The 16272-nt window shown below is 38.2% G+C and overlaps 1 protein-coding gene and 1 non-coding gene across 2 annotated transcripts in view; both read right to left on the minus strand.

Moving 5' to 3' along the window:
* Positions 1 to 16272, minus strand: part of NKAIN3 (sodium/potassium transporting ATPase interacting 3) — a 653340-nt gene that overhangs the window by 525089 nt on the left and 111979 nt on the right. The gene's annotated exons all lie outside the window — the stretch shown is intronic.
* On the minus strand, positions 10820 to 10923 carry LOC125099509 (U6 spliceosomal RNA). Its single transcript, XR_007127230.1, has one exon. It is a non-coding gene; the product is annotated as a U6 spliceosomal RNA (small nuclear RNA).

The following is a 16272-nucleotide window of genomic DNA, read 5'->3' on the forward strand; positions in this document are numbered from 1 at the left end:
AAAAAAACCACATTATCCACAAACCTGACAAGCAGACTTTCTGGGATTAGTAACCCTACAAAAAGGAGAACATCATTTAAGTTGGATGACTTGCTTTTAGTGAACCCAGGAGATGTCCTAGTGATCACTACATTCTTTTCAAAATACTCACCTTATGCTCTGTTTATTAGCCCTCACTAGAGATAAATAGTATAATAATCTATAGATTGCTTACCTTTGACAACCTAGTATATTCATAGACAAAATGACTGTGAGAAAAAAAATATATATATACACTGACAGTGAATCTAAGATTGTATCTTCAAACTCTTGTTAAGACCTAACCATTCTTCTGAGAGTTGACTTATTTAAATAACTAAGTACTTTCTCATTGTCTGATCTCTTATATGAATGATGAAGAGTCTCTTCCTTTTGATTTAAAGTTCATTCTTGTACTTAGACAAAATGGAAGCAATGAAGAATAGGTAGTTCTTGCTTTCTCATTATAATTTTGTAACTTGTGCTTATTAATCCCAGGAGTGAGCCCATCACATCCTTCTTGTTATCCTTGCACCAATTATTTTTGCAAAATTATTTCTTAAAATTTTTAACATTTTTCAAAACAACATCCCATTTTAGGTCTTAGACTTTCTGGCATTTTTTAAAGTTTTCTTCCTCTTTTTTCAAAATCCTTACTTAGTTATGCACCTTTTCTGTGCTCTTTTTATGTGCATCTCCTTTCAAAGGTTGATTTATTATGTGTCTACTTATATTTCCATAGAAATGTTTACTTTTTCATCTGCATTAGGATCATTTGTAATTGTATAGTCAGGATTTGCTTTTTGAATGTCTCTTATCCATTCTTAGATGATCTCTCTTTTCAGAATCTTTGAACACGGAGATGAATCTTTCTTCTAAATTTTTCTGATATCTTCTTTAGAAAAGGCAAGATTCATATCTGGAGATATGCAACATTTTCTTTTATCTCCACTGTGATTTCTACATTAATAGCTTCATGGGCTCCTGAAGTTCCCACAGTCTAAAGCACCAATATATTCTCCTCTTTGGATAAAATTAATTCAACAAAAGCTCCTATTTCCCTTCATAGAAATGTCATTTTAAGTTATAGAAGACATAGACAATCCAAGCACTCTTATTTTAATGAACTGAACTTATAGTAGATGTCTTCACATTAAAGCCTTCAATTACTACTCTATCATCCAGAACCAATTTACAGTTTATAATGGAAAGCATCACTTGTAACTGTATCTATCCAAAGCAGGTGTTTGAACTGGTTCTTCAAGAATGTATGCCATTGTCACTTCTCTAAATGTCCGCAGTTCCCTTATTGTATACTATCATTCATTACTAGAATTTTTAGTTTGACCATAATAAATGAAAGATAAACTGGGATGTCTCAGCATTCATTTGCTTGTAGAATAAAACTGCTGAGAAGTTACTGTGCCCATTTCGAATCACAATCTGAATTGTTGTATGATGGTCACTGAATTATAGTACCCTGTGGTTTCTCTGAATCATGGAGAACCCGGCTTAAGTCTTATGGTCTGCAGTGGCCTTGATGATTCCTGAGTGAACTGCTAATGTAGGATAACAGGACTCAGATCCATCTTTCTGGTGGCATGTGGAGCCCAGCCCCCATAACATCAAAGCAGAAGCACCTGGCAGACCCAGCAATAGCCAAGTCTTACCATTTACATACCTTCTGAAGCAAAATTGGAGATCTAATCATCCCCTTCATACACACTTATTGTGTGTGTGGATGATTTTAAAGCCTTTGAAATGTATATGTGATTATTTCCAAGATCATTTTAACACAAGAAAATGAAACTCATTAATAGGTAAAAAAAAATTTTAAAAATTATTGAAATTTCATATTTTATAGCCTATACAGTACATGACACAATTTCAAATTTCTTAGTTTTTTAACATTCCCTATTTAGCATGCTGGAAAACCGACTTCAGTCAACACATACAGGCAACTGAGTTGCAGGATTAAAAATATAGCAATTAGGGGGAGGAGTCAAGATGGCGGAGAAGTAGCAGGCTGAGACTACTTCGGGTAGCGGGAGATCAGCTAAATAGCTTATCTAAAGATTGTAAACACCTACAAATCCAACGGGAAATTGAAGAGAAGAAGAACAGCAATTCCAGAAACAGAAAATCAACCACTTTCTGCAAGGTAGGACTGGCGGAGAAGTGAATCCAAAGCGACGGGAAGATAGACCGCGGGGGGAGGGGCCGGCTCCCGGCGAGCGGCGGAGCAACGGAGCAAAATCAGGACTTTTAAAAGTCTGTTCCGCTGAGGGACATCGCTCCAGAGGCTTAACTGGAAGCCCAGGCAGGGTCAGCGCGGCCTCAGGTCCCGCAGGGTCGCAGAAGGATCGGGGGTGTCTGAGTGTCGCAGAGCTTACCGGTATTAGAACGGGGAAGCCGGCTGCAGAGACAGAGCCGAGGAGTGACTCTCAGCTCGGGGTTGACTTGAACCGGTCGCAGGCTCGGTCAGCTCGGAGCGCAGCCGGAGGCCAGGGTGGCGGGAGTCTTTGGGCGCTGTTCTCTGAGGGCGCACTGAGGAGTGGGGCCCCGGGCTCTCGGCTCCTCCGGGCCGGAGACCGGGAGGCCGCCATCTTTATTCCCGTCCTCCGGACTCTACGGAAAGCGCTCACGGAACAAAAGCTCCCGAAAGCGAACCCGAGCGGATGACTCAGCGCGGCCCCGGGTAAGGGCGGTGCAACTCCGCCTGGGGCAAAGACGCTTGAGAATCACTACAACGGGCCCCTCCCCCAGAAGATCAACGGGAAACCCAGCCAGGACCAAGTTCACCTACCAAGGAGAGCGGCGGAATTCCAGAGGAGAAGAAAGCAAAGCACGGAACTCATGGCTTTCTCCCCATGATTTTTTAGCCTTGCAGTTAATTTAATTTTTTTTTCTTTTTCAATTTTTTTTTCTTTTTCTCTTCTTCTGCTGAATTTTTTTTTAACTTTTACCGTTTTCTTTTTTTAACGTTTTTTAAATAATTTATCTAATATATATATATTTTTTCCTATTTTATATTTTTTCTTTATCGGCTTTCTTTTTTTTAATAGTTTCTTTTTTTTTTTTTTTTTTTTTTCTTTCTTTCTGAACCCCTTTTTTCCCCTTTCTCCCCCCTCACAATTCGGGATCTCTTCTGATTTCGCTAAAGCATATTTTCCTGGGGTTGTTGCCACCCTTTTAGTATTTTACTTGCTCCTTCATAAACTCTTATCTGGACAAAATGACAAGGCGGAAAAATTCACAACAAAAAAAAGAACAAGAGGCAGTACCAAAGGCTAGGGACCTAATCAATACAGACATTGGTAATATGTCAGATATAGAGTTCAGAATGACGATTCTCAAGGTTCTAGCCGGGCTTGAAAAAGGCATGGAAGATATTAAAGCAACCCTCTCGGGAGAGATAAAAGCCCTTTCTGGAGAAATAAAAGAACTAAAATCTAACCAAGTTGAAATCAAAAAAGCTATTAATGAGGTGCAATCAAAAATGGAGGCTCTCACTGCTAGGATAAATGAGGCAGAAGAAAGAATTAGCGATATAGAAGACCAAATGACAGAGAATAAAGAAGCTGAGCAAAAGAGGGACAAACAGCTACTGGACCACGAGGGGAGAATTCGAGAGATAAGTGACACCATAAGACGAAACAACATTAGAATAATTGGGATTCCAGAAGAAGAGGAAACAGAGAGGGGAGCAGAAGGTATATTGGAGAGAATTATTAGAGAGAATTTCCCCAATATGGCAAAGGGAACAAGCATCAAAATTCAGGAGGTTCAGAGAACCCCCCTCAAAATCAATACGAATAGGTCCACACCCCGTCACCTAATAGTAAAATTGACAAGTCTTAGTGACAAAGAAAAGATCCTGAAAGCAGCCCGGGAAAAGAAGTCTGTAACGTACAATGGTAAAAATATTAGATTGGCAGCAGACTTATCTACAGAGACCTGGCAGGCCAGAAAGAGCTGGCATGATATATTCAGAGTACTAAATGAGAAAAACATGCAGCCAAGAATACTATATCCAGCTAGGCTATCATTGAAAATAGACGGAGAGATTAAAAGCTTCCAGGACAAACAAAAACTGAAAGAATTTGCAAATACCAAACCAGCTCTACAGGAAATATTGAAAGGGGTCCTCTAAGCAAAGAGAGACCCTCAAAGTAGTAGATCAGAAAGAAACAGAGACAATATACAATAACAGTCACCTTACAGGCAATACAATGGCACTAAATTCATATCTCTCAATACTTACCCTGAATGTTAATGGGCTAAATGCCCCAATCAAAAGACACAGGGTATCAGAATGGATAAAAAAACAAAACCCATCTATATGTTGCCTACAAGAAACTCATCTTAAACCCGAAGACACCTCCAGGTTTAAAGTGAGGGGGTGGAAAAGAATTTACCATGCTAATGGACATCAGAAGAAAGCAGGAGTGGCAATCCTTATAGCAGATCAATTAGATTTTAAGCCAAAGACTATAATAAGAGATGAGGAAGGACACTATATCATACTCAAAGGAACTGTCCAACAAGAAGATCTAACAATTTTAAATATCTATGCCCCTAACGTGGGAGCAGCCAACTATATAAACCAATTAATAACAAAATCAAAGAAACACATCGACAAGAATACAATAATAGTAGGGGATTTTAACACTCCCCTCACTGAAATGGACAGATCATCCAAGCAAAAGATCAACAAGGAAATCAAGGCCTTAAATGACACACTGGACCAGATGGACATCACAGATATATTCAGAACATTTCATCCCAAAGCAACAGAATACACATTCTTCTCTAGTGCACATGGAACATTCTCCAGAATAGATCACATTCTTGGTCCTAAATCAAGTCTCAACCGGTATCAAAAGATTGGGATCATTCCCTGCATATTTTCAGACCACAATGCTCTAAAGCTAGAACTCAATCACAAGAGGAAATTTGGAAAGAACCCAAATACATGGAGACTAAACAGCATCCTTCTAAAGAATGAATGGGTCAACCAGGAAATTAAAGAAGAATTGAAAAAATTTATGGAAACAAATGATAATGAAAACACAACGGTTCAAAATCTGTGGGACACAACAAAGGCAGTCCTGAGAGGAAAATATATAGCGGTACAAGCCTTTCTCAAGAAACAAGAAAGATCTCAGGTACACAACCTAACCCTACACCTAAAGGAGTTGGAGAAAGAACAAGAAAGAAACCCTAAACCCAGCAGGAGAAGAGAAATCATAAAGATCAGAGCAGAAATCAATGAAATAGAAACCAAAAAAACAATAGAACAAATCAACGAAACGAGGAGCTGGTTCTTTGAAAGAATTAATAAGATTGATAAACCCCTGGCCAGACTTATCAAAAAGAAAAGAGAAAGGACCCAAATAAATAAAATCATGAATGAAAGAGGAGAGATCACAACGAACACCAAAGAAATACAGACAATTATAAGAACATACTATGAGCAACTCTACGCCAACAAATTTGACAATCTGGAAGAAATGGATGCATTCCTAGAGACATATAAACTACCACAACTGAACCAGGAAGAAATAGAAAGCCTGAACAGACCCATAAGCAGTAAGGAGATTGAAACAGTCATCAAAAATCTCCAAACAAACAAAAGCCCAGGGCCAGACGGCTTCCCGGGGGAATTCTACCAAACATTTAAAGAAGAACTAATTCCTATTCTCCTGAAACTGTTCCACAAAATAGAAATAGAAGGAAAACTTCCAAACTCATTTTATGAGGCCAGCATCACCTTGATCCCAAAACCAGACAAGGATCCCAACAAAAAAGAGAACTACAGACCAATATCCTTGATGAACACAGATGCAAAAATTCTCGCCAAAATACTAGCCAATAGGATTCAACAGTACATTAAAAGGATTATTCACCACGACCAAGTGGGATTTATTCCAGGGCTGCAAGGCTGGTTCAACATCCGCAAATCAATCAATGTGATACAACACATTAATAAAAGAAAGAACAAGAACCATATGATACTCTCCATAGATGCTGAAAAAGCATTTGACAAAGTACAGCATCCCTTCCTGATCAAAACTCTTCAAAGTGTAGGGATAGACGGCACATACCTCAATATTATCAAAGCCATCTATGAAAAACCCACCGCAAATATCATTCTCAATGGAGAAAAACTGAAAGCTTTTCCGCTAAGGTCAGGAACACGGCAGGGATGTCCGTTATCACCACTGCTATTCAACATAGTACTAGAAGTCCTAGCCTCAGCAATCAGACAACAAAAGGAAATTAAAGGCACCCAAATCGGCAAAGAAGAAGTCAAACTATCACTCTTCGCAGATGATATGATACTCTATGTGGAAAACCCAAAAGACTCCACTCCAAAACTGCTAGAACTTGTTCAGGAATTCAGTAAAGTGTCAGGATATAAAATCAATGCACAGAAATCAGTTGCATTTCTCTACACCAACAACAAGACAGAAGAAAGAGAAATTAAGGAGTCCATCCCATTTACAATTGCACCCAAAACTATAAGATACCTAGGAATAAACCTAACCAAAGAGACTAAGAATCTATACTCAGAAAACTATAAAGTACTCATGAAAGAAATTGAGGAAGACACAAAGAAATGGAAAAATGTTCCATGCTCCTGGATTGGAAGAATAAATATTGTGAAAATGTCTATGCTACCTAAAGCAATCTACACATTTAATGCAATTCCTATCAAAGTAACATCCATTTTTTTCAAAGAAATGGAACAAATAATCCTAAAATTTATATGGAACCAGAAAAGACCTCGAATAGCCAAAGGAATATTGAAAAAGAAAGCCAAAGTTGGTGGCATCACAATTCCGGACTTCAAGCTCTATTACAAAGCTGTCATCATCAAGACAGCATGGTACTGGCACAAAAACAGACACATAGATCAATGGAACAGAATAGAGAGCCCAGAAATGGACCCTCAACTCTATGGTCAACTCATCTTCGACAAAGCAGGAAAGAATGTCCAATGGAACAAAGACAGCCTCTTCAATAAATGGTGTTGGGAAAATTGGACAGCCACATGCAGAAAAATGAAATTGGATCATTTCCTTACACCACACACGAAAATAGACTCAAAATGGATGAAGGATCTCAATGTGAGAAAGGAATCCATCAAAATCCTCGAGGAGAACACAGGCAGCAACCTCTTCGACGTCAGCCGCAGCAACATCTTCCTAGGAACATCACCAAAGGCAAGGGAAGCAAGGGCAAAAATGAACTATTGGGATTTTATCAAGATCAAAAGCTTTTGCACAGCAAAGGAAACAGTGAACAAAACCAAAAGACAACTGACAGAATGGGAGAAGATATTTGCAAATGACATATCAGATAAAGGGCTAGTGTCCAAAATCTATAAAGAACTTAGCAAACTCAACACCCAAAGAACAAATAATCCAATCAAGAAATGGGCAGAGGACATGAACAGACATTTCTGCAAAGAAGACATCCAGATGGCCAACAGACACATGAAAAAGTGCTCCATATCACTCGGCATCAGGGAAATACAAATCAAAACCACCATGAGATATCACCTCACACCAGTCAGAATGGCTAAAATGAACAAGTCAGGAAATGACAGATGCTGGCGAGGATGCGGAGAAAGGGGAACCCTCCTACACTGTTGGTGGGAATGCAAGCTGGTGCAACCACTCTGGAAAACAGCATGGAGGTTCCTCAAAATGTTGAAAATAGAACTACCCTATGACCCTGCAATTGCACTGCTGGGTATTTACCCTAAAGATACAAACGTAGTGATCCGAAGGGGCACATGCACCCGAATGTTTATAGCAGCAATGTCTACAATAGCCAAACTATGGAAAGAACCTAGATGTCCATCTACAGACGAATGGATAAAGAAGATGTGGTATATATACACAATGGAATACTATGCAGCCATCAAAAGAAATGAAATCTTGCCATTTGCGACGACGTGGATGGAACTAGAGGGTATCATGCTTAGCGAAATAAGTCAATCGGAGAAAGACAACTATCATATGATCTCCCTGATATGAGGGAGAGGAGATGAAACATGGGGGGTTGAGGGGGTAGGAGAAGAGTAAATGAAACAAGATGGGATTGGGAGGGAGACAAACCATAAGTGACTCTTAATCTCACAAAACAAACTGAGGGTTGATGGGGGGAGGGGGTTGGGAGAGGGCGTGGGGTTGTGGATATTGGGGAGGGTATGTGCTGTGGTTGTGGGGTGTGTAAACCTGGCGATTCGCATGCCTGTACCCCTGGGGATAAAAATATATGTTTATAAAGCTGTAAAAAAAAAAAAAAAAAAAAAAGAAAGAAAGAAAGAAAGAAAGGATGAATACCCAAGTTTTGTAGCAACATGGACGGGACTGGAAGAGATTATGCTGAGTGAAATAAGTCAAGCAGAGAGAGTCAATTATCATATGGTTTCACTTATTTGTGGAGCATAACAAATAGCATGGAGGACAAGGGGAGATGGAGAGGGGAGTTGAGGGAAATTGGAAGGGGAGGTGAACCATGAGAGACTATGGACTCTGAAAAACGATCTGGGAATTTTGAAGGGGTGGGGGGTGGGAGGTTGGGGCACCAGGTGGTGGGTATTGTGGAGGGCACAGATTGCATGGAGCACTGGGTGTGGTGCAAAAATAATGAATACTGTTATGCTGAAAAAATAAAAAAAATTAATAAAAAAAAAAAAAAAAAAAAAATATAGCAATTAGAAACTATAAAGTAGCTAGTAGATCATGCAGTTCACCCTTTCGCATTGCCATTTCATAAAGAAAAGCAAAATATAGAGTGGAGAAAACACAATGCACTACTCTCTACTAAAAGCCTATGTATAAATATTGAACTCCCTAGATGGAAAAAAAAAAGCAAAACTCAAAGCAGAAGGCAATTTAATGTTCTCATTCTAAAATGCCATTTAAAGGTTCTTCCCCTTAGTGTATAGAACTTTGAAATACCACAAGCATGAGTATTATTGTGATAACAGTAATTCAAAATATAGATATCTAGAAACATGGTATGTATTTACGTACTTATGTATAATACATATACACGATGAACATTAGTACATTATGTGCTTATATACAGTATATTTGCCATTGACATCAACTGTTCTAAATGGGAGTCACAGAGAATGGACTATTTGATGTTTACTGTTCCTCACTTCACAATGACCTCAAAAAGTGCTTTATTTATTCAGTTTTCAGAGAAGTCCATCAAGATCCAGCTCAAGGACTATGATGACCCAGAAGCCATTATAACACCCTCTACCCACCCACTTGGTTGTCAAATGTATTTCTGAATCTCAACAATCAATCCACACTTCCATGTCAAAATGAAAGGCCTTTTCAAGTGGCTTTTTTCTTTTATCCTAAACTTGTTGACATATTCCCTCATATTAGCAGTATTAACTTCAAAAATAATAAGCAACACTTGAGTAGTCATTATACATTGCCCATAATGGCTCCCGTTTCATTTATGAGAAATCAAAATGTGGTCTCCATACCACAGCAATTTTGCATTCATTTCAAAAGGCTAGTTCCTATAAACAACATACTAAGTACAGTTTTTAGTACTTTTGCTAAACCAGGGAATTTTTAATGTGATAACAGAATAATAACAGGAGTTTAGTGAAAAGATTTTAAAAAAGAGAATTCATGGAAAATCACCAACCCACAAAGGTACATAATAAGAGAGGGGAAAAGTAACAATAAAACTATGAAACAGGGGGCACCTGGGTGGCTCAGTGGGTTAAGCCTCTGTCTTTGGCTTAGGTCATGGTCTCAGGGTTCTGGAATTGACCCCACATCAGCCTCTCTGCTCAGCAGGGAGCCTGTTTCCCCCTCTCCCTCTGCCTGCCTCTCTGCCTACTTGTGCTCTCTCTGTCAAATAAATAAATAAAATCTATAAATTAAAAACAACAACAACAACTATGAAACAGCCAGAAAGCAGTTAAGAAAATGACATTAGTAAGTCCTTAAATATCAGTAATTACTCTAAATGTAAATGGAATGAATTACCCAATCAAAAGACAGAGTGACTGGATAGATTTCAAAACAAGCAAATAACACCAACAACAACAACAAAAACAAGACCCAACAACTATATGTTGCCTAAAAGAGACTGACTTTAAGGACACATCTAGGCCCAAACTGATGAATGGAAAAAGATATCCCATGCAAGTGGAAACCAAAATAAAATAGGGGCACCTATACATATATCAGACAAAATAAACTAAACCAGCAATGGTAACCTACAAAAAAAGAAGGTCTTTATGTAATGACAAAGTCACTTAGATCAAGTCCGTCCAGATGATATAATAACTGTACATATACACACCCAATGATGGAGCGCCTAAATATGTTATACAAATACTAAGAGATACAGGAGAGGGGCACCTGGGTGGCTCAGTTGATTGAGCATTCCCTCTCTTGATTTTGGCTGAGGTTGTGATCTCATGGATCATGAGATTGAGCCCTGAGTCATGCTCTGTGCTCAGTGGGAAGTTTCCTTGAGGATTCTCTTCCTCTTCCCTTTCCCCAACTCGTGTGCATTCAGGTTCTCTCTCTCTCTCTCTCTCAAAATAATAATAATAATAATAATAATAATAATAATAAAAAATCTTGAAAAAAAAATGGGAGAAACAGACAACAACATGATAATAGTAGGGAATTTCAATACCTGACTTTCAGCATTAGATATAATCACTCTGACAGAAAAGCAAGAAAGAAAGCATTGGACAAAGCTGGGGTCATTGCGATACCTGATTTTCTTTTTTAAAAATAATATGGAAAGCTACATGGATTTGCAGGTCATCTTTCTGCATGGGTCATGCTAACTTCTGTATTGTCCCAATTTTAGTATATGTGTTGCCAAAGCAAACACTACACTTCTAGATTTCAAACTGTATTACAAAGCTATAGTAATCACAACCAGTGTGGTCTTAGCATAAGATCAGGCAGAGATAAGTGGAACAGAATCAAGAGCTCAGAAATAAACTCTCACACACATAGTCAAGTAATATTTGACAGGGAAACCAAGAATACTCAGTAGGGGAAGGCTAGTCTCTTCAATAAATGGTGTTGGGAAAACTGGATAATTTTATGCAAAGGAATGAAATTAGACCCTAAGCTTATACCAATTACAAAAATTAACACAAAAGAGATTAAAGACTAAGCATGAAACCTGAAACCATAAAACTCCTGGAAGTAAACATAAGGGGTCAATGTCGGCTTGACATTGGTCTTGGCAGTATTTTTTTTGGATATGACACCAAAAGCACACACAACAAAAGCAAAAATCAACATGTGAGACTACAACAAACTAAAAACCTTTCTCAAGCAAAAGAAACAATCAACAAAATAAAAAAATATAGAATGAAAGAAAATTTTTGGAAATGATATACTTGTAAACCATATATCTGATAGAAGGCAAATATCCAAAATATATAAAGAGCTCACACAACTTAATAACAACAACAACAAAAGCAATCCAATTAAAAATGGGCAGAGAAGCTGAATACCCTTTTTTCCAAAGAAGACATCCAAATGACAATAAGTACATGAAAAGATGTTCAACATCACTAATCACCAGGGAAATGCAAACCAAAACCACAGTGAGATAGCACTTCATCTATTAGAATGGCTCTGATCAAGAACACAAAAGAGGAGCCCCTGGGTGGCTCAGTCATTTAGGAGCCTGCCTTTGGCTCAGGTCATGATCCCAGCCCTGCATCAGGCTCCCTGCTCAACCGGAAGTCTGCTTCTCCCTCTCCCTCTGCCTGCTCAACCAGGAGTCTGCTTCTCCCTCTCCCTCTGCCTGCTGATCCCCTTGCTTGTGCTCACTCTCTCTTGCTTACTCTCTCTCTCTCAAATAAATAAAATCTTTTTAAAAAGAACATAAAAGATAAGTATTGGGAAAGATGTGGAGAAATGGCATTGTTGGTGGGAATGTAAATTGGTGCAGCCACTATAAAAAAAAACCCATATGGTGGTACTCAAAAAAATAAAAAATAAAACCACCATATTATCCAACAATCCAGCTTCTGGGTATATATATCTAAAGGAATGAAAACAGGATATTGAAAAGGTATCTGCCCTCCCGTATTTGTTGTATTTCCATATAGTTGCTGTATTTCCATATAGCCAAGACATAGAAATAGCCTTAAGTGGATTATTATTCAATCATGAGAAAAAAAGAAAATCCTGTCATTTGCAAAAACATGGATGGACCTTGAGGGCATTATGCTAAATCAGATAAATCAGACAAAGAAACCAATACTCTATGATATCATCTATATGTGGGATTTAAAAAAATCCCTGAAATCTCAAAAACAGAGTAGAGTGGTGGTTACCAGGGGCAGGAGGCAGGGGGTGGGGAGGGCGGGAATCTGGAGAGACATTGTTCAAAAGGTACAAACTTGCAAGAAGATGAGTAAGTTCTGGGGATCCAATGCACAACAATGTGATTATAGTTAACTATTCTGTATTATAGACTTGAAAGTTCTTGAAAGATTTGATCTTGAATGTTCTCTCCACAAAAAAAAGGTGGAAATTTTGTGATCTGTTGGAGGTGTTAGGTAATGCTACGGTGGTAATGTTATTAAAATATATAAGTGTATCAAAACAACACATTGTATACCTTAAACTTACAAAAATTATATGTCAATTATATCAAAAGAAAGAAGGAAACTAACTAGCTAATGGTAGTAGGAAGCCAAGAGTCTAGAAAATAGCCTAGAGTGACAGTGGGGGTAGGCTGGGAAGATGAGGCCCAAGGATGCTGTTGATAGAGGTGCACAGCAGTCTGGGTCAGGGATGCTGACCCATTCTAATGCTCTTCTTTCCTTCCTTCTCCAAGACCAGAAAGGAATGAGTATTCGTTCAATCTGGGATTAGAACAGGGATCCTTGACATGGTATCCACTAAGGGACCTTGGCCCACTAAGGGACAGAATTCTGGGATTCTGTCAACTTAAATGAGAAAATAATATATTTTTATTTTCACTAATATCGATTTGAAATTTACATCTTCAATTACTGAATGTAGGCAACAAACTATAGTACTATTAGCACTACCTGTGACTTTGTTGCCAATAAAAATGACAATATTTTAATTTTATTTCACATGATACTTATTATACTTCTTTTCAAACATTGGTCATGCTCCTCACCACTTTGGAATGATGGAAGTTATTAGGTCCTCTGATAAAGCTTGCTGTTTAATGTAGTAATAAGCAACCATATACATTCCTGCAACATTTTAAAAACACTTTGATAAGTGTTATTTCAATATCTTTGATTTCCTTTGTCATCAATTGTGTTTTATTTTATACATTTAAAAATACTACTCTGAGAAGCAATTCATTGGCTTCAAAAGATAGCCAAAGCAGTCCTTGGACAAAAAAAGTTACAAACTCTGGGTTACATTGTGTGGGAGGGACAGAAAACTGGAGCAACTCTTACCCTCTGAGCCTAGGAGAAGAGATTTTGGTCAAGGAGAACAATGAAAGGATCCTCTTGGAGGTGCTGGGACTCAAGAGTTGGACTTAAGACCACCCATTACTGTTGCAGTCCATTCCTGAATGGTCCTCAGGGATGCCTGGAAAAGGGAGCTGGAAGGACTTGAGTCCCAAGAGAAAAAGTAAGGAGTTTTTTGATGGTAGTTTTATATATATGAATGAGAGAATCATGTTTTATTAGGAAAATAACTTTCCAACTGAGTAAATAGGAAAATTTATATGAAAATAGTAACTATTCAAATAATGCTAACTTTATGTCAGGCAGGGTTCAACGCAATTTACAAATATTAGCTTCATTAATCCTTACTACAATCCTACACGGTAGGTACTACTATTATCCCCCTTTTGCAGATGAAGAGGGGAGGCAAAGTGAAGTTAAGTCTGTTGCCCAGAGTAGTCCAGGTGTCATGTCACAAAATCAGGATTTGAATGCAATGTAATCAGTTGGGACTATGGGCTATGTACCATAACGTGGGCTCCAAAGTGATTTTCTAAAGGATTAATAATAATGTCATTTCTTAGTCCTCTGCAATAATAATGATAATAAAGGAAATATGATGTATACCAGCTGGAAATAACATCCTCTGCTTGTATTTTCCACACTGAGTTCTTCTCATCAGATGTGCCCCCTCTAGAAGTATATTCTCAGTTTCTCCTCCCAATGGCTATTATTGGAATATTGGCAGTTATATGAAAGTATGCCCCATTCCAACTTTCTAACATCTACCATGGCTCCCAGTGGATTCTGAGACAGCAAATCTTAACCTCTCAAGGGCAGCTCTTGTCATGACTGATGGCTTCACCTAACTTTTGACATTATTAATATATTCTTTTCAGAGAACATTAGGCAGCCGTGCCATGCTGGCTGAGGCTGCAGTGGCAGTAGTAACCCTTAGTCCCTTCAGCGCACCAGGGATAGAGCAGCCCTGTAACATGGTGTCACCAGATGAAAAACATCAAGAACTCTGAGTATGCCTTTGTGCGGAAGTCTCAGCCTTCTCCACTGGGCAGGGGTGGGGGGCTGTGGTGGGGGCCCGACAACCTGATGTCCCACAGTTTGTGACTGGGTGATATTCAAATACATTAATGGATTCAGAAAGCAAGAACCCAAACACATTTGTGACAGAGGAAAAGCTTCATGTAAAAGGTTTCTATTGCATTGGTCTTTGTGGATACAGTCTGTGTACAAAAGAAAACACAAATTTGTCCCAGATTTTGATTGTAAATATATAGGCATTCATACAAGACTGGACAGTTTTGAGTGTCAATAAAATACTTCCATATTTCTAAACAAATAAAACAATTTTTCTTTTTTTCTTTTTTGCTTTAGAGTTAAGGGTGTGGTGAAGTTTTTGAAATTTTAGCCAAAGTTATAGAGACACATGTAGACAGACATCTCTTTTGCTTCATATCCTTCTTTTACAAAAATACCAGAAACAGCTAATTTTTATTTTTCTCTAATGGGAAAAAATAGAGATATGAATGTTTCTCAACAATGAAGCAATGGATTGAAATTTGGATTGAGAGTTGGAGGACCTAAATTACAGTCTTGACGTTGTCCCTAATTATTGTTTTTTCTGAATGATTTATAGTTCAATAGCTTTCAAAAGGCATTTTGGAGTGACTTACAACAAAAATGTGCATACAAAAAAAAAAAATAAAGAGAATTGAACAGGAAATCAGAAACAACAGAATGAAAAGGGAGAAAATTTCTATAATCTGGTTGATCTAACTCTGAGGCTCCTGGACACAAAGTGAAAAAGGGAAACATGATGAACCTCATGGATATCATTGCTGACAAAAGAAGTAATTTCTGCTTTTATTTGCCTCCTGGCTCTAAATTTTAGAAATAATTTTTTCTGTTGGATCATACAAAAGGGCGAGAATTTGGATTCTTCTTTGGAAAACGCAAAAACTATAGAGAAAGGCTGAAGGTATTTTATTGAATTACATTGTTGTGAAGTAGTTTCTTTAGAGAGTTAATGCACGTAGTTTAAGTCAATTGCTTTTGATACTCTACCTTGACTGAAGGAATCACCAACTAACTCTGTGACCTCTTCTGCCTCTTAGTAAGATAGGGATTTTTTTTTTAAAGATTTTATTTATTTATTTGACAGACAGAGATCACAAGTAGGCAGAGACGCAAGCAGAGAGAGAGAGAGAGAGGGAAGCAGGCTCCCCGATGAGCAGAGAGCCGGATGCGGGGCTCAATCCCAGAATCCCGGGATCATGACCTGAGCCAAAGGCAGAGGCTTAACCCACTAAGCCACCCAGGCGCCCCTAAAATAGGGATTTTGATTAGATGAACTCTAAGGTTTCTTCTAACTCACAAGTTCAGTAACTTCTAGGATTAATTTCAGTTAGACTTTCTATTATTGTTAACATGCTATTCAAGCCCAGATGCCCAAAATGTAAGGATTTCCATCCCCTTCTTTTTGTCCTAAAAGTAACTTTATAAATATATTTGGAACCAAATTATGCACTGTAAAGTAAGAGACAGGGTATACTATAGTTACCTGAAAAACAATCCCTGTTGAATTTATAAGTAAATACAAATATTTCTAAATTCCCACTGTTGCTTTTTTACCTTGCCTTTGTTGGGTACCCCATTTTGGGTCCCCCAATAATGGGTCCATGGTCAAAGGAGCGAGACTGATACAAAGCAAAGGTCAAGCAAAGCTTTATTTCGCGCCAAGCATCTAGAATCAAACTGAC

This window comes from Lutra lutra, chromosome 4 (assembly GCF_902655055.1).
Source record: "Lutra lutra chromosome 4, mLutLut1.2, whole genome shotgun sequence".
Taxonomy (NCBI): Eukaryota; Metazoa; Chordata; class Mammalia; order Carnivora; family Mustelidae; genus Lutra; species Lutra lutra.